The sequence below is a fragment of the Anas acuta genome, chromosome 10, assembly GCF_963932015.1.
Source record: "Anas acuta chromosome 10, bAnaAcu1.1, whole genome shotgun sequence".
Taxonomy (NCBI): domain Eukaryota; kingdom Metazoa; phylum Chordata; class Aves; order Anseriformes; family Anatidae; genus Anas; species Anas acuta.
In genome coordinates, this window is record NC_088988.1 from 5,998,507 (window position 1) to 6,011,269 (window position 12,763).

General features: G+C 40.6%; 1 protein-coding gene across 1 annotated transcript in view; it reads left to right on the forward strand.

Annotated features, from left to right (window-relative positions):
• Positions 1 to 12,763, forward strand: part of MAF (MAF bZIP transcription factor) — a 177,064-nt gene that overhangs the window by 103,867 nt on the left and 60,434 nt on the right. The window lies entirely within an intron of this gene.

A 12,763-nucleotide genomic window follows, 5' to 3' on the forward strand; every position in this document is an offset into this window, starting at 1 on the left:
CTGAAGAATCATTTACCAATTAAGTACAAGCTGCTTTAAAAATAAGCATATGAACATCGGGAATTCTTGGACTCAAACTGTCTGAACAAAGGGCAGGATTGAGTTTTGCATCATTTACCCTCTAGGGAAGCTGTGCTGTAAGCCCACATGGCAGCAGTGACACAGTGGTGGCTCTGTTCTGATGCAGGGAGCTGCGGCATGTGATGGGTGGCTGAGACAGGTAGGGCTCAGCAGCATTGTGACCCACTGTAATGCTGGAGCTCAGTGTTTGTAGATGTCCGAACCTCATCTGTGCTTCTAAAACAAGTATTTAGATTCCCAAGGCCAGAGGCTGTCACTCTGCAGGCTTCCTGTGAAGTGCTGGGGAGGGGTAAGCCCTTTACATGCTTTCATGACTATGCACCCCTGAGTCATGTAGAAATAGGCCCGCAACACCTCGTCCCTATGCTGTAGATGTGATCTGTGTAATTAATTTTCTTTTTTTGTCAGCTACTTTTGTGCAATTTTCCCTGTGGTTGGTGCTTCTAGCACCTCCCTGCCCAGGGCGGCATGCAGGTATCCTGTCTGGGAGAAGCCCGATGGCTACCTCTGAAGCCATGCTCAAACTTTGATCTCCCCGACTCTACAGGTTAGTTAGGGAGTTCGTTGAGTTGCACAGAGGGATCCCTGAAGACATCTGTGATTTGCTGATGCAGTGTTTGGTGGACTTTTCTCTGGGTCTTTCTGATTTGTTATTAGTATGCGTTAAGGTAGCAGAACTGCTGCAATTATGAGCAGCAAACTTAGCAAGGCCTCTTGCAGCTAGTTTTGATACAGACCCCAGGAATGGGACCACATCCCCAGCTTTGTTCAGGCTTGTAGCACACAAAATAGCCACAGTGCTGGGCTGAACACAGTGCTCAGGACAAACAGCCTAGCTCTAACTCACCTCCATGCACTCACAACAGGAGGTGCAACAAAGCTTGGGCTTGCACGCTCCTGGGGTTGGTAGTACATTTAATGCAGTGTTAGTCATACGCTAATTGTTCCTCCTCAAATTGATGTAAATCATGAATGCGCTCCAAACACTCTTAAAGTTTCCTTTTCAGATGTAATTCCTTAGCATCCTCTACATAATAGCTTTTCCCATGGAAACAACCCGATTGATTTCTTTGGGCCAAGGCTCTCATTTGTGGCAGCGGTGTATGCAGTGGGGACCGAGATGCCCAGAAGTGAGATGCTGGCACTGTCTCTCCCCACACACCCTGGCTGCCTGCTGACTGCAGGTAGCACTGCAGTTCAAAGGCATTGCTGTAGAGGGCTTTCACAACACGTCGGACAGGGATGCTGCGGTGGGGGTGGCAAGGCACCGGGAGCAAGAAGGCCTAGCTGAAATTAAAAATATATATATATAGGAATCAATCTTTCCCTATAGCTGATCAATATTAATAACAAAGCTGAGTGGCTGAACAGGATATATGTTTTATTATGAGGGGGGAAAATGAGAGAAATAAAATCTGAGACAAAATACCTGTGCCGCTAATCAGACAATAACATCTAAACTTCAATAGCTGCTGAATGATTGCACGGCTGTTGTAGCTGCCTGCAGTTGTTCGAGCAAGACTCTTGAGTTTGCATCTTGTGAGTTATTGGAAAAATCTCTCTGCCATTAAATGCTTTGATGGAAGATGTACTTAATAAGGTCTAAAATGAGTGGGGGAATCTGAGGAACTAGGAAGCAATGCTGCAGAGGATGCCTGAAAGATAGATTATACAGTGTCATATGGTATTTGATTCCTCAAGTGGAAAATGTCTAACTGAGCCAAATATGAATTAGGCGAGCAAGTTTCAAGCTCTTTGCAACTTTCTAAGCTTAGTGCAGGTTCAGGTGTTTCAAAGTTCAAACACAGCTTATCCACTTTGTGCTTGAATAACAAGCTGAACTGGAAAGATATTTCCTCTGAGGCAGGAGTCTCTCCTGCTTTGGTTGGAGGCTTTTCACAGGCTAGGCAAGAAAAGACACAGAGAATGAATCTTTCAGTGGTTCCTGCTAGAAACTTATTCGTCTTCAGCTTTCTTGTCTCCACCTTTCTGTAGAGAACTGGTCAGGGCTGGGGTGGGGGAGTGGGTGGAGGGGAAAGCCTTCCTGCAGCTTCAAGGCCATAAACCTCAGCAGAGAGACTAAATGAGAAGAAGAAAAAAAAAATCCGATGATCCACTTCTTAGAAATCCTTGTCACTAGGACATCTTGTTTCCAGTTCTTCTCTCTCAAGAGTTCATTTCTCTCAAATGATATTTACCCAGAGTAACCTCCAAATCACAAATGCACTTATCTCTGCTTTATATCAGCCTTAAGGATTAGGAGTATGGATCTGTTTTCCAGACTGACCGTCTGACTGACTGACCTGAGCTCGTGTGCTCACCGAGCAGCACGTGATTCAACTCTTGTCAAAGCCACAATTAGTCAAAACCCCTTACAGGAAATCTGAGCACAATAAGGAGGGATAAAATTGGAATTCACGTGATCTATACATAACCTGTGTATAGCATGAAGGTACAGGAATTCTTTCTGCTGCCACTTGCTAGCTACATTTAGGTCAATGGTGAGAGCAACCAAAAGATTGCACTGGGTTTTATTTGGCATGTATGAATACAATAAAATAAGAGCTATACGGCAGTAGCTGATGCTTCGTGTTTTTTCACACACACAATACAATTAAAAACTAATAAGTTGCACATTCATGCTAAGGAGAGGAGCACAAGGGAAGTACTGACATTTCATCAGTGCACCCATAAAAGCAAGAAGCAAGGGTGGGTATGTGAGTCCTTAGGGCTGGCTGACTACGGGGGCATGGCACTCACTGCCAGAGCATCTCTATTTTACCCTGGGTAGATTCCTCAGCAACAACCTACCTGCCTCTTCAAGTCTGTACAGTAATTTGCAATCACAGCACCTTAAAAATACATATAATAGCTCAGGAAGGAGTGGAGTTAATGCCAGTGCCTTATAGGTAGTGCCTAATACAGTATGAGTTCTTGCTGAAGCTTTTCTTGCAGCTGAATATTCATAATCCCAAACCTTTCATTAGGCAAGGGCAGCTTGAAAGTCTCCATGCTACCTTGCTGTATGCTTTCAAAATCAGAACTATTTGGTATCTCTGAGCTCTGTACTGTTTAGCTGAATTTGTTTTAATATGTCACCAGATTAGGGGAGTGCTGGAAAACACAGATTTTTTTTGTTCTTATATGTACTCAGACTTGGAATTTTCTCAGATGACAGAGTGAAAAGGATAGCATATAAACTGTGCAGGACTAGTTTTCTCTATTTAAAAATATTTCTACCTAAAATTAGCTCATTTGGATGAGAGGTTTTCAGTGAGTGGTGTTGGGGTAAGATTACAACAGTTCCACTTGCACTGCAGTTCAGGCAGAGATGATTATCTACAAAACCAAGGTGATACGGCAGGTCCATCTGCTTTGTCATGTCTCTGTAACACAAAAAATCAGGTGAGGTATATATAGGATATTTCCTTTTGAACAGTATTAAATTTTTTGTTCTCTGCCATAGTCTACAGAGTCGCTGAGTCTGGAAAGTACCTCAAGACTCCAGCATGAGCTAAAGTATTTTTCCTGATTATTTTTTTGGGTAGAAAATGACTACATGGTCATGCCAGCAGCTTTTCCAACTCCGTTTAGAGAACAGTTTCAAAGATGTTAGAATTTCTTTGAACTTCTGGTCAGGACATGTGCAGTTTGACAGCCTTGCTCTATTTCAAATGAAAGAGTAAAATTGTTTAATTTTAGTGGGAGTAGAATCAGGATGTTGGCTTTTTTATTATTAATATTATTATTTAATCAGTGCTTGATTAATGTATGTGAGTGGACTTGGGATCAAGTTCATAGTTATGTTTGCATAGTTCATCCAAAATTTGCCAGCGTTCCCAGCTGTGTGGCTGTCATTGACTAACCTTTAAATGAAGCAAGTGGGTGAAGGATCGAACCAAGCATTGCATTTTACTTCTCCTAATTGTTATATGTTGCATCTCCTCTTCCCCAAATAGATACTTTGAGGCTTTGCTGCTTCAAGTAAAAAATTAATGAAAGCAGCCTTAGCACTCACACATAACCACATGAAAATGAACAGGGGAATGTGAGTGATGGAGGAACGGTAATTTCAAGAAAGAGACTGACTTCAGAGTTGAGTTTCAGTATGGCCTGTCTTTATAAGCAATAAAGTCATGTCATGTCAATTATGGCAAAAATAAAAACATTGGATAACAGATGCTTCTGCTGTGACTTCATGTTGCTGGTGTTTGGAGTCTGTAAATGTGTATGATTGCGAGTACGACCTCCATATATTTATAAAATTAGCATGCTGGATGGCATGAAATTTATAGCCAGTGTTCCCAGTAAAACCCCTCCACATCAGACTTGCTGCCAGCTATAATGTTCAATCTCGTTATCTCCCATTAGGTTTTCACGATGCTGCTCAGCGCAGCGGGTCACCAATGTCTGGGCATTTTTCCTACCCTTCTTCCAGTGTGATGTAATCTTTCATAAGACTGGCAGCCCGTGCAATAAGACTGTTTCAGATATCTATTAATATTTTAACATGCTTTTAAGAAAATTTGGCCTTTTGTAATTCTGGTCTCAGAACAGACACATATAATGGTTAATGATACACATTATACTCAGAGCAGCTGTTCTGTAGGTATGTTTCCTTTGTTTGGATTCACATTTTAACATCTATTATTAAAAAATCTTCTTTGTCAATTATTTGTTTAGATGTTAGAGTGATTTAATCTGATGACCAAAAGAAAACTACTCCTCTGTTTGCAAAGGAAAGACTATGATTAAAACATTTTCTTTGCTTTTGTACTGAAACCCATCTCCCACTAAACCCAACAGGACCATGAGCATTTATTTCTCTGAGATCTTCAAGAATACGTTAGCTTCAATCATCATTGAATGTCATGCTACTGGCAAAAGCTGACAGGTTTCTATTAACAAGAAGGCTGTCTTCTTTAATCCATATGTAAAATCTGCATCTACTTGCTCTGTTTTGCACTGCCACCATGTACATGCCACAGACAGGGTTCCCATTTTGGAACCCTCTGCCCTGAGCAGTGTGGAGCAACTCTTATCATAACTCCAATGTTATATGGCAAAAGTTATCTTCCACGGTTGAGAAGTTGTAGCCATACAAAGAGCATGCAGTATGTTAATAGGAATCTATAAATTAATCTGTATATAACACCTTGCTAACACTTAGATTTTATAGGTATCGTGAGCTGAAAGCTTTACCAGTCATTCATCCTTTATTGTGTTCATTATGGGGATATGACATCTCGATACCAAATATCTGCACGTATAATAAAACACCTCAGTGAATTAACTGGATGATTGGTACAGTATTTCTCATTTCCACTAATCAGAAATTTAGGATGTATTACTTCTGATGAATCCTTAGACATTCCTATACAGATAAATTAACTAACTGGCTGTTAATAATGTTCAAGGGATTTAAAACAATATATTTTTAGTCTTTTATGAGGTCTATCTTAATCTGTAAGCATGCATTGGATATGCAGAAAGGACGAAAGTGTGGCTACAGCTATTGCTTTCAGGGAATAAAGAGAGTACATTCTCAGTTGTATATGTATTAAAATACTGGCCAAATATTTTCACTGCTTACTGCTCAGAGGAGATGAGAATATGAATGTGCTGATCACCAGAAATCCCAGAAACACTGACGACATGAACAGATGTCAAGGCACACTTGGTTAATCACATCTTGTAGATAGTACCACCATGGTGCGGGTTACATTTGCTGCAAGTCTCCAGGAGATCTCATCCAGCCTGCTGTGAGCAGCTCTCTGACATTGTCCCAGTGTCCTACATAAGGGAGTAAACTGTGGTTCCTCTGATGGCATGCCACCATTAAGAAACCTTTAGATTCTTGTCAATGCCATGGTATTAATAGCATAAATTTTGATTCAGCAAAGTGTGCGGTTAAAGACCTGAACACAAATGCTCTCTGCTTCACTGAGATCTGGGTATTGTGTAAATTCTGCATTGAGTAGGATCCCACCAAGCAGGTTCTTGAAAGAAAGCCAAAGTTTGAGTATTTTCCTAAATTAAGACCTGTGCATTCTAGATCAATTCAACTTGATCAATTCTCTTTTATTTTCTTGAGCTACCCCAACTGTTTATACTTATCTCTGGTACTTTGTTGTATGCATTTGTGGTATCCCTGTGTACTCAGTCCTAAAGGTGACTTGCACTTCTGAGGCAGGTGAAGAGATCACAGCAAGGGGAAATTGCTTGTCTCATTGGGATGAGAGAGTTTTATATTTAGCTAAAATTAAATTGAATTAAATCTGTATTGATATTCTGTGAATGAAACATCATAGCTAAGTCTCTGAAGTCCCCACTTGGAGGTGAGGTATAACTGTGTGTGCATCTCTAATTGCATGCACACCTGGGCACCTAGTGCTAATAGTGACACGTGTGTCTAATGGTAGCAACTGCTGTGTGTAGGAGCAGTGAGGATAAAAAAAATGTTTGTTCTTCCTGTAAGCCTGTACTTCATTGTCTTTTTGTTGTGTCACAGGCTGTGCATGCAAGTGCCCTGATAGGGCAATCAGTCTTTGGTATGTTGTATCTCACTTGTATCCCACCTTTTAGTATGGCTGTCTGGATGGAAACTGCAGTGACAGGAGGTATCTTTTTTTTTTTTTCTTTTTTTTTTTAATTTGAAAACACTATAAATGATTATTGCTTTAGATTGCTTCCTTAGGAAGAGAAAAAGAAAAAAAAAAAAAAAAAGAAAAACGAAATCCAGCTACCTATGACTGTCATAGTTGGTGGGTTACCCTATAGAGAATCAGTAGCCAACATCAGCCACTCTCCTCTGACTGCCTTACAGCTAAGTCGCAACTTCATGACAGCCAGTCCCTGCTGACCACTGTGTAGTCCAGAAAATCTCAGTCATTTTCAGATGTTTGATTCAAACTCACAGGGCTGAGTCTCAAACAAGGTATGCCACTTGTTTTTCATGTTTATCAAGAAATACTTGATGATAAAACCCGGAGGTACAGTGAATCATAGAGTCAAAGAAACAGATGACATTATTAGTTGTTGTTATTATTGTTTAATTTAAAAACATCTCACAGTGTTGAAAACAGTCTTTTGATTTTAGGGGAGGACATTGAGCCTGACTCATATTCTGACCATTTTGGTTTAGTACTTCACACTCCAACACCGACTGGATTTCATTACCATATATTGTATATCTTAATGGGAGATAGACAGTCACCTGCTGTAATCAGCCTTTCTCAATTTAGAAAGAAACACCAATACCAAAGGTATGGTGCAGCATACACTCTAAGTAGGAAAAAGCATCATAGAAGAGGGGAAAAAATTATCAGGGAGGGGTGCTTTTGAGTCTGCCACAGCTGCTCTGGCTTTTATCCCATATCAGACTGACAGATGAGATAAACACCTCACATTTTAGTCAGATCCTATTGTTTCGTCAGAGTTACTTAAATGTATTTACAATCTCTGAAGCACTTTTTTTATAGTAATGGTAGTGAAGTCCTTCCAGAAGGAATAAAGATGATATAACATTCTCGAGTACCTCTGTCTTACTAATGGAATGACTTACGTTACAGGGGATATTGTTCTGCTGAGCTCCACTAAAATACATATTTACTAGTCAATCTAGTTGTCGTCTTGGCAGTCAATGCCGTGATATCACAGCACTGTGTCTTTCAGGAGAAAAACAAAGCAAGCAGAAATTCTTTCTCTGGGACTTTTTTGTCTCCATTGATACTTCTATATTTAAAAGAAAGCACATAATGAAATAAGAACAAGGCACCTTTGCTACACAGTACGGCGATCCTACTCTTCTCTGGGATTTCATACAGCGATGGGAAGTAAGGCATGACAGTTCAGGAGTGGTGTACACATTGATGGATCTCAGGGCACCCAATTGCCTCAACCCGGACTACTCCCCATGAAATGGGGACAATAATGGAAGGACAAGTAGACAATGCATTTTTTGAAGGAGTTAGAGAGATCCCATGGTATGTAGGTGTTTCATGAAGCATTTGTTATTTTTTACTTATTGTTATGCAATCACAAGATTGCTATTCTCTGTGGAACAATGATGGGTGACTGGACTGGAAATCATGTACCAGTTTCTGCTGGGGTTTCTGGTCTTTGCCTTTTTCGAAGAACCCTATTCACTTTTCACACTTCATACAGGGCCAAAAGTTCAAGAGAAAAGTTCTGTTTTTCAAGTTTGCAGGAAAAAACAAGATAAGACAGCTTTAGGTTTTCCCCTGAGTTGAGAGCACTTCTCACTGCCTGGCACTCCTGAAAACATGTGACTCTCGTCCTCAGCCACTGCCTAGACCAAACTAGTGCAGATGTGGGGCAATTTCTGCCTCCTCATAACCCTTGGAATGAATTTCAGTTAATTTTTTTTCCTTCCATATCAGCATTGCACTGAAAAGCAACAAAGCAAAAGAGAAAACCTCAAACTCACATAAATAGCTATGAAAGACTCTGAAACCACATCCCCGCAGCATCTGGTCAGCTGTTGAACTGGGAAATCGCCATGCTGCAGATTTATCTGAGGGCCATTTTGACAAGCTGTGACCTTCATTTTCACAGTGAGACACCACAAAGGTATTTAGCATTGGCGGTGCTGTAAGGGTCACACATTGGGAAAATTGAGAGTTCAATGTACCTTTGGTTCATGCTTCTGCTCCGTGTTTTGCTAGCCCAGCAGCAATGTGCAGGGCTGAAACCCAAATTTACCCTTCAGGATATTCATATTATTCTGGAATAATGGGGTAAAAAGAAGTGTAAAGGTTTGCAGGAAGGGTCTTTGGCTGCAGAAAGGGTGGTCAGGGAGGAGAAGCATGATGAGTCACAAGCATGCTGTTCCCTCCCCAGCACAGCCCTGTGGTGGCTCCAGTGGGGTAGTTTGGTTTATTTGTGGTTGCTGCTGTGACTGCATTAGGCATGTAGTTAGCAGCATGAGCATCCCTGCCAAGGAATGTCCACAGCAAAACATTAATAAGGAGACAGCCTGATAAGAGGGGGGAGTAGCCTGGCAGCGGTGTGGGTGAGCACCAAGTGCTCAGGCTTGGAAGAGAGATGGGGGCTCTCAGTAGGGGAACTGGGTGAAGGAAAATCTTAATTTTGGCTTCAGCAGCTTGGATTCAGTGCATCCTTACATCTCTGGGGCATGGATGTTCCTGCAGACATTGTACTTCAGATAACCAGCTCTGTGTGAGGCATACTTGGACTTCATCCACCACATTTGGTGAGCATGACAGCACCTGGTGTTGGCCAGAAGCAGGAAGGATAGCTCTCCTTGGAGGGACTATTTCAGGAATTTATATGGAGACATACAATGCAATTATTTAATTTGCTCTTGGTAAATTCCTAAAAGAATAAATATCTTTATTCAATAAAAAGCGAATGTTTTCTAGCAAGCGAAATGCTCTTATTTTGTACCTGTTTAACCTGTAATTTGTTTTGTCAGTTAGCTTAAGGTTCTGCCAGCTGTGAAAAAAGCTATTGCTTGTACCTGCCGTTCGGTGTGGGTGAAATGATCTTTGTAGATGAAACATGTGAATATCAGTTTGTTACATTTATAAAGAGCTTTAGGGTACTTTGGCATGAAAGGTCCCATAGTAGTGAGAGATATTGTTACTATAAAAACATTTTATCCTATTTTACTATGATGGTTTATTGAGTTTAAAAGTACTTTGCAAGGCAAGCATATATATTAACAGCAGCAGCAAAACCAGATGGGAATAAATACGCATTTTCAAATGAACTTTCTGGGCCAAATTCTGCTCCCAATTCTGCATGTTGGAAACATGGAGTAAGTGTGTTTAAATTAGTGCCAAATCCTCTCTATCATAAATACCATCACTGTATTCTGAGTGAAAACATGCCTGGTTTCACATTGGGGTAAATGTGGAGCAGATCTTGGACCTCAAAGTTAATTTGAAAAGAGTTTTGTCCTTCTCCAGTCTTGCTACAGGCATACACCTAAAACCTACTTTGCCACTCCATAAAAGAGCTACCAGAATAAGTGAACAGAATTTAGTTTCAGAAGTGGGAGTGAGAATGTGCCAGAGGGAACTCAGCATCTGCTGGGAGCTGCGTTGATGCGGTGTCTGGGTACTGCAGCCAGCACGGAGAACCAGAGGCAAGGGTTCCTGTGTCATTGGTTCAATCTTGTCCACCATCCTTAGCACAAAAAAGAATGATAAGCAGGGTATACCCTTATTTTGCAAGGGAGTATTCATAAAGGAGCCGATGTGAATTTTACATGTACTTTTATCATTGCAAACTGATTTAAAGGGAAAAAATTGTGTTCTTTCATGTCTAGCCAAAAGTCTATACATGGATTTCTGTACGTGTTTTAAAAACCCTCCATGTGAAGATTTTTTTTCATCCTTACAAAAATACAGAGATAAGTTTTGTAAAGGCAAGAGAGGGACATCATGCATTACAAAGGCCAGCATTTAATTTTATAATGTCATTTTTCTATACTTCTACATAAAATTTATGCAAATCTTAGTAATATATATTTTTTTCCTGTTGTACATTTGTACCACTTTGGTACTACTTGTAGCCAAAATAATACTTTAAAAGAAGGCTGTATTAATGATACAGTGCTGGAGAAATACATCTCAGTGTGATGTTGAAGAAATCCGTTGTACATGTAGAAAAGGAATTGACCCCTTGACAGAAAAATAAATTAAAATGAAAACCCAAAATCAAAGTGTTAATTAATAATTTAAGTTACAATTTCTCCTCCCCTGCTTTGGTGGTTCTTCATCTTTTCACACCCATTCACTAGAAATCAGAGTAAGATTAATAGAAGTTATTCTCAGTCAGGCCTATAGGTGATACTGAGCACGTGGCAATCTGTATCAAAAAAAAACAAACAAACAAACATACAAACCTTGATATACTATAAAAACACTATCCTTACAAAAAAAATAAATGACATAGGTCTTTAAAAATAGCTATTCCAATCCATTGTGAAAAGACACTGACAAAGATTGACAGCTTTTAGAAAGGTGTAATGTTCCCAAGCCAACTGCTAGCACAGCTCAACAAGATAAAGATCAGTAATTCGATCCAGAGGAGAAGGCTAAATGTTAGAGGTTAAGCTGCTATGTTCCTACTACTAATCAAGCTTCAACACCTTATTTTAGCATCATCAGACCTCAATAAGGAAATTGTGAATTATTAAAGCTCCAGCATCCTGGTACACACTGATGCTCTTCTGAGGAGCTGTGGCTTAAAACATGCTGGCTGTCGTCTTAATTGACATGTGCTGAATCTCTCTGACTGGGTCTTGATGCACTATTTTTTCTTTCTTTTGCTTGGATACTGGTAATTTAAGGTTAAGCTACTTTTAAGGTGCAGTATGCTGCTCTAATGAGGAGTTAATGGAGTGGAACAGTGATCGTTTGTACAAACTATACTGGACAGACACCTACTGCATATCAAAATCTAGACACCACAGATCCTGACATCGCATCTACTTTTGTCCCAAGTCTCCGTCAGCAAATTTTTTAACCTGCTTTCCTAAAAAAGGCAGCTCTGGTGGCTCTGCTCTCCATCAGCCCTCTTCTCCCCCAACACCTCCTGAAGCCACTGACCAATTTCAGCCAGACCTGACTGATGGTAAAATCCTACAAGGGGAGGTAGAGCGAGGAGTGAGATCCTCAGCAGTGACATCTTCTGTTCACCAGCAGCAGCCAGCAGGCACACGTGGAAGGGATGTGGGCAGACCAGGGGCTTCTGTAGTTCAGAGCCTCTGAAGAACCATTTCCTTCCTCTAAAATAAGGCTTCAGCTGAGAATCCTGATTTTGCATGCTATGGAAGTTGTTATGCAGAAGCAGGAGAAGGGTTTAAGTTGGTCAGACTTTATAAATCTTTTCAAAACTTCACTCTGGTGAAAGCACTTTGCTTTATTTCAGTGGATGTTGCCTCTGTGTATTATACTGTGACAACCAGGAAGGTCTGAGGGCCAAATTCTTTGATTTCCTCTAAATTAGCCCATTTAGAGAACACAGGTCAAGTTCTCAGGGTAGTTTTACTTGGAAAGACGATGCACAGGAATGACAGCATTCTCATTTCCTGGCACCCTCCAAACCACTGCAACACACTCTTTTCAGGGACAGTTATCGAGATGCCTCTCCCCTTTCTGAGCTGTGTTCTGGTTGTCTAATGAGTTAATTTGGATCCACTTAAATTTTCAACCTATTTTAGTGTATTTGTATTTAACACATCCACGTAGATTCCATCTAATTTGTACCAATGATAAGTAAAAGAGTTAATCCAGAATTATACTGAACAGTGCCCACTAACATGCCTAAAATATCCAGCGTGATCATTACAAGTAACAACCCTCCAAAGCTATTTCCTGGCATCTGCACTCCCCAGGGGCAGATACCCACAGCATTAGTCAAGCCAGGCACTCCTGCTGCTACTGCTTCTCCAAAAAACACTCATCTCAAAAAGAGGCAGTGATGGTATTTGTTTTATTTGCAGTCACGCTGCCATGATAAACAGCCCAAGTTTTTTGCCACTGGTAAATGGGAATTTTTCCAGAGGTATGGTTGGGTCAGGTCGGAGGCAGCACGTGTGACTTGGTAAGAAATTTATGCATTTATTTTAAGATGATCTTTCCCAGATTTCCAAGTTTAAAGTCACTTCTTTAGGGGCCAGTATATATTG